We start from the raw sequence: 6641 nt of genomic DNA, 5'->3' as shown, positions 1-6641 counted from the left end.
GAATCTCAAAGCCAAGAATAACAAAGAAAAGTACCACAGGAAAAGTGAGAGAGGGCCAGCCTCATCCACTAAGTGCCATATAAAAACAAGGTGGTCAAATAAACATGATATAGGTGCAGGAATCACAGAAATTACATGTGAAAGAATTTCTAATTAAACCTGTATAAAAATGACTTATTTGGCAAATTGCTGATAGTAGTACAGGAATTTCTATTTAGAGATGTCAGGGAAGATTGTTTAAAGGGGATCGGATGTCTACAAATCCACATATGCATCATATATACATTTTCCTGCAAAATACAAATTGTAGCATTTCAAGATGCTAGTAAAGGCCATGTTTGTTAATTAATTATGGTAATTTTTATTTCCCAGTCATAGCCACCAACACATGGTACCAGAAAATTATTCACGGATCACAGAATTTCTTCTCGTGGGATTTTCTGAGGAACCAGAACTACAACCTTTCATATTTGGGCTTTTCCTCTTCATGTACCTGATCACCATGGTTGGAAACCTGCTCATCATCCTGGCCGTCACCTCACACTCCCACCTCCAAACACCCATGTACTTCTTCCTCTCCAACCTGTCCTTTGTGGACATCTGTTTCACCTCTACCACTGTCCCCAAAATGCTGGTGAACATCCAGACACAGAGCAAGATCATAACCTATGGAGGCTGCGTCACACAGCTGTACTTTTTCATATTCTTTGGAGTGTTGGACAACTTCCTATGGACCGTGATGGCTTATGACCGCTTTGTGGCCATCTGTCACCCCCTGCACTACACGCTCATCATGAATCCCCGGCTCTGTGGACTGCTGCTTCTGGTGTCCTGGATCATGAGTGCCCTCTATTCCTTGTTACAAAGCTTAATGGTGTTGCGACTGTCTTTCTGTACAGTCTTGAAAATCCCCCACTTTTTCTGTGAACTCAATCAGGTGATTAAACTTGCCTGTTCTGACACTTTTCTTAATAACTTAATGATGTATTTTTCAGTTGGACTGTTGGCTGGTATTCCCCTTACTGGGATTCTTTACTCTTACTCCAAGATAGTTTCTTGCATTCGTGGAATGTCATCAGCTCAGGGAAAGTATAAAGCATTTTCTACCTGTGTGTCTCACCTCTCTGTTGTCTTCTTATTTTATTGTACAGTCATAGGAGTGTATTTCAGCTCTGCTTCTCCCCACAGCACACACTCAAGTACAGTAGCCTCAGTGATGTACACAGTGGTCACACCCATGCTGAACCCCTTCATCTACAGTCTCAGGAACAAAGACATAAAGGGGGCTTTGAAAAGATTCTGTGGGGTGGCAGCTTAAAATGGACAACTGTTTTGGGGCTGAAGAACTCCCCATGAATGGTAGGCTAAAAGCCTTGAAACCAGAAAATATGGAAATAGAATGTTTCTCTTTTATTTGTGCTGGAATATCTATTTACTTAATTCATCTTCTCTGTGCAATGTAAGCAATTCAGTTTATCATGCTTTCTCCTCTAATATATGGACATTTTCCTCCTTTGTACATTTTCCCAGGCTTAAAAAGTTTTACCCAAATTAGAACCAAAAATATTTGGAAAATCTTAATTATTTTGTGAATTCATATGGATTCTTAAGAAAAATTTCTTCTCAAATGGTCATATCATCTCAAGAATTTTATTTTGTGTTACTGAAAGAATATTCATGTGTTCTGTTACTCACATATAACAAACTATGCTTGTTGAGTAAGTTTGCTAACATAATATTTTCGAAAACAAAAACAAAACCCTGGACTATGATTTCACTTTGAGTCTGACATTCTATTTTATTTCACTCTCTTAACTCCTCTTACTGTGTGTTTTTTTTTAATTGAACTTCTACTATTTTACTGTTTTTTTTAATTGAACTTCTACTATTTTATTGTTATTGAGTTCAGTGTCTACAACGCCTATCATTGTCCCTAAAAATGATTGATTATCAAATATGCATCTCCAGGTAGAATTGTGAGGGAAATGGAAATTTGATAAAAAGATACATCTAATATACTCTTTAGAAAGACTTGACCTTAAATAAAAGGAAGCATTATTCAGTTGATTAGTATGCAAAATATTTCTTTTTCATGCTGTAATCTACTACTGAAGTACAGAAGGTAGATTCTATGTGTTTTCACTGAGGTGAGGAATGGTTGTCATATTTATGTTTTATTACTAAATTACCTTCCTTTTTGTCCTCTACAATTTCAGTCATGCCTACAAATATGATTCCTACAAACAAATATCTCCACTTTTTAATTTTGTCATAACCACTACATGGATAGTGAATGAATAATATCCATGTCATCCATTTCATACTTCTTTATATGCAGGAATCATTGCCATCTTCATGACATGAATGTGGCTCACAGGACAGCTTGAATTCCTGCCCTGTCATATGATTCAGTGTCATCAGGGTTTCTGCTAAGATGCACGTCTTTCTGACCTCCCCATGGTTATCCGAAAGCAATCCTCAATAGAGCCAATTGTTAATCCAGTTATTCAAAATAAACTTGAATACAAAATGGTCATAGATGTTATGTCCAAATATCACAACATATGCCCAAAATTAAAAAGAGCAGCCTATTATAATTGCCTTTAGTTTGATTGCCTTGATTATTGTACCAGTTAGTTAATGCTGTAAAACAAACTGTCCTAAATTCTATGGCTTATAACAAATGAGATTATATGATGGGAGTTTTTTTCATCTCTGGTCAGATATTCATGAGTCTGCATCAGCTGGGTTCTCTACACTTTATGTCTATAGCTCATTCATGATGCTGTGGGAGGCTGTAATGCACCCCTGTCTTGAACCAATTTATGACAGTTTATTTATATATGTAGTATAATCTTCTAGTTTATAGAAAAATGAATTTGCCAAAAGTGATTTGCCATAAATTAATGTCAATGATTTTATTTCATATGAAACACTTTTCTTTCTACCAAATAATATTTCCCCCTCTTCCATTAAAGTGTGACACAAGCCACCTGTGCTCTACATTTGACCTTAAGCCATGAACCATTAGATTATTTCCTGTAAGTTATTTTATTGGAGTATAATTACATGCAATATATTGCACATATTTAAAGTGTACAACTTGGGAATGACGTCAGAAACATGGCAGAGTGAGAGACATCCATATATCACTCCCCTTGATACAACATCTAAAACTCAACAAAAAACACCCAAACTGCACGCGAGCACATCTGAGCGTTGGATTTGCAAATAAGTGCTATCACAGGTCAGAACCCTGGGAATCGGGGAGTAGACTGGGAGAAACAAAGACGCCACCTCTCACATCCATAACTCCCCGTAGGAGAAGATGGAAGGAGAGAAGGTGCCACAAGTTCCCTGAACAGACCTGCTTGGGAGAGCTGTTAGCTTCATGTGGCCAGAGGCATTGCCCAGGCATCAGGGCAGAAAGCACGTATCTGGGTATAGCAGAGAAGTGGGGGGCGGCAGAGAAACATCATTTGATTATTAACAGCTGCGTTTGAAACTGGGAGGCTGTATCGCAGCCTCCATCCCCCAACTCAGAGGGCCTCTCCCCCATATCTTCTGAGATCTAACACCACGGAGCCCCAGAAAATCTGAGCAAACGCTAATGAAACTGTCACTGACACTGACAGGAACTGAAACTGAGGGTAGCGAGCATGATTAAATATCTACAAGAAAATAAAAAAGGCATTATTAAGACTTTATAAAAGCAGGGATCCAAAAGTCTTAGATGCCACCTACTGGAAACCAAAAAAAAAAAAAAAAAAGTGCCTTCTTTGCAACAGGCTAAAGAGAGAACTTTATATAATAAATTTTCTTTCTGGACAAAAAAGCAGAAAACAGTTCCATTAATGCCCAGGAAAAGAATCGTCCATTAAACACCATGAACAACCAAGGCGACAAGGCATCCCAGAAAGAAAGAGAAAAATCTCCAGCAAATAAGCTTACAGACATAGAAATATGTGACTTAAACGACAGATAATTCAGAATGGTACTTCTGAAAAAACTCAATGAGATCCAAAACAATTCATATCAATAATTTCAGGAATTGAAAACACAACTAGATTAGCAGAATGAGTTCTTTAGCAAGGACATCGAAACTCTCAAAAAGAACCAAATAGAACTTCTGGAGGTAAAGAACACACTGCGAGAAGTAAAAAATGAAATAGTAAGCTTGAGAAATAGAGATGACTAAGTGGAGGAAAGGATCAGTGACATCAAAGACAGAAATCCAGAAATAAATCAGAAAGAGGAAGAGAGAAACCAAAGAATGAAAAATAATGAAAGAGAAATACAAGAACTGTCTGATACCATCAGGAGAGGAAACATAAGAATAATGGGTATTATTGAAGGTGAAGAAAAGGAGCAGGAATTTGAAAGCATTTCAGACAAATAGTTGATGAGAATTTTCCAAATCTAAGGAATGAGCTAGGCTTAGAATTCAAGAAGTCAACAAAACGCCCAATTATCTCAACCCAAAAAGACCTACACAAAGACACATCAAGATGGCTTCATCCCAGGGGCACAGGGATAGTTCAACATATGCAAATCGATTAATGTGATACACCACATAAACACATTTAAAAATGAGAATTATATGATCACATCAAAAGATGCAGAAAAAGCCTTCGACAAGATACAGAATCTATTTATGATCAAAACACTTAACAAAATCGGTAGAGAAGGAAAGTATCTTAACATAATAAAGGCCATATATAACAAACCCTCAGCCAACATTATACTTAACAGTGAAAAACTTAAAACCTTCCCTCTAAGATCGGGAACAAGGCAAGGCTGCCCACTATTGCCACTGTTAATCAGTATAACATTAGAGGTCCTAGCAAGCGCAATCAGACAAGAGAAAGATATAAAAGCATCTAAATAAGAAATGAAGAAGTCAAACTGTCACTATTCATGGATGACATGATTCTCTATATAGAAAACCTTACAGACTCCACAAGAACACTCCTAGAAACAATAAGCAAATACAATAAAGTCTCTGGATTCAAAATCAACATTAAAAAAATCCATAGCGTTTCTTTACTCTAATAAGGAAGCATCAGAAATAGAAGTGGAAAAAATAATTCTTTTTGCAATTGCAAAAAAAGAATAAAATACCTAAGAATAAATCTAACGAAACATGTAAAAGACCTATATAATAAAAACTACAAAACCCTATTAAAAGAAATCAAAGAAGATACAAAGAAATGAAAAGACATATAAATGTGTGACTTAATAGTTCTTGGATTGGGAGAATCAACATAGGTAAAATGACCATATTACCTAAAGCATTATACAGATTTAATGCAATCCCCACCAAAATCCCTTTGGCATTTTTTTTTTAAAGAAATAGAACAAAAAATGATAAGATTTGTATGGAAGCACAAAAGATCTCGAATCACCAAAGCTATCCTGAGAAAAAAGAACGAGGCTGGAGGCATCACTCTGCCTGACTTCAAATTATAATACAAAGAGACAATAATCAAAACAGCATGGCATTTACAGAAAAACAGACACAGAGACCAGTGGAACAGGATCAAGAGTCCAGAAGTAAACCCATATGGGCAAATGATTTAAAAAAAAAAAAAAGCCAAAAACGTACAGTGGAGAAAAAAGCCTTTTCAAAAAAAGGTGCTGGGAACACTGGAAAGGCACCTGCAAAAGAATGAAGCTAGACTGTTGTCTATCACCACACATCAAAATTAACTCAAAATGGATTAAGGACCTGAATATAAGACCTGAAACATTAAAATGCATAGAAGAAAACATAGGAACTAAACTCAAGGAACTTGGACTTAAAAAGGATTTTATGAATTTGACCTCAAAGGCGTGGGAAGTAAAAGCTAAAATAAATGAATGGGACTACATCAAACTAAAGAGCGTCTGCTCAGCAAAAGATACCGTTAACAAGGTAAAGAGACAACCATCCGAATGGGAAATATATTTGCAAGCAATGCCTCCGATAAGGGCCTAATATCCAAAATATACAAAGAATTCATACCACTCAACAACAACAACAAAAAACAGTCCAATCAAAAAATGAGCAGATGACCTGAACAGACAATTATCCCTAAGGATATATAAATATCCAACGCATATATGAAAAGATGCTCAACTTCGCTAGCTATTAGAGAAATGTAAATCAAAACCACAATGAAATACTATCTCACACCTGTTAGAAGAGCTATAATCAACAGGACAAGTAATAATAAATGTTTCAGCTGTACATTTTAACAGTAAGGCATATATATATTTACAGTGTGTGTTCACCTCCCACAGTTAGATTTCCTTCTGTCACCACATATTTGACCCCTTTTATCCATCTACCTTCTCCTCATTCCTCCCCCCACACCCTCTGATAACACTAGTCTATCGTCCATGTCCATGAGTCTCTGTTTGTCCTGTTTGTTTGTTGCTTTTGGGTTTATATACCACATATAAGTGATATTATGTGGTTTTCAACTTTTTCTGTCTGGCTCATTTCCCTTAGCATGATTATCTTGAGGTCCATCTTTTTTGAGGTGTTTTCAAGTCTTTTAGGCAAATACCCAGTAGAAGGATTGCTGGATCATATGGTGGATCAATTCTCAGCTTTTCGAGGAACCTCCATACTGTTTTCCATAGTGGCTGTATCAATT

The 6641-nt window shown here is 36.5% G+C and overlaps 1 pseudogene; it reads left to right on the top strand.

Moving 5' to 3' along the window:
- Positions 1-405: 405 nt before the first annotated feature.
- On the top strand, positions 406-927 carry LOC120607064 (olfactory receptor 7A10-like; annotated as a pseudogene).
- The last annotated feature ends 5714 nt before the right edge of the window (positions 928-6641 follow it).

The sequence above is a fragment of the Pteropus medius genome, unplaced genomic scaffold (genome assembly GCF_902729225.1).
Source record: "Pteropus medius unplaced genomic scaffold, Ma_sr-lr_union100, whole genome shotgun sequence".
Taxonomy (NCBI): domain Eukaryota; kingdom Metazoa; phylum Chordata; class Mammalia; order Chiroptera; family Pteropodidae; genus Pteropus; species Pteropus medius.
The sequence above is the reverse complement of the archived record's forward strand: the minus strand, read 5'-3'. Positions and strand labels throughout refer to the sequence as shown.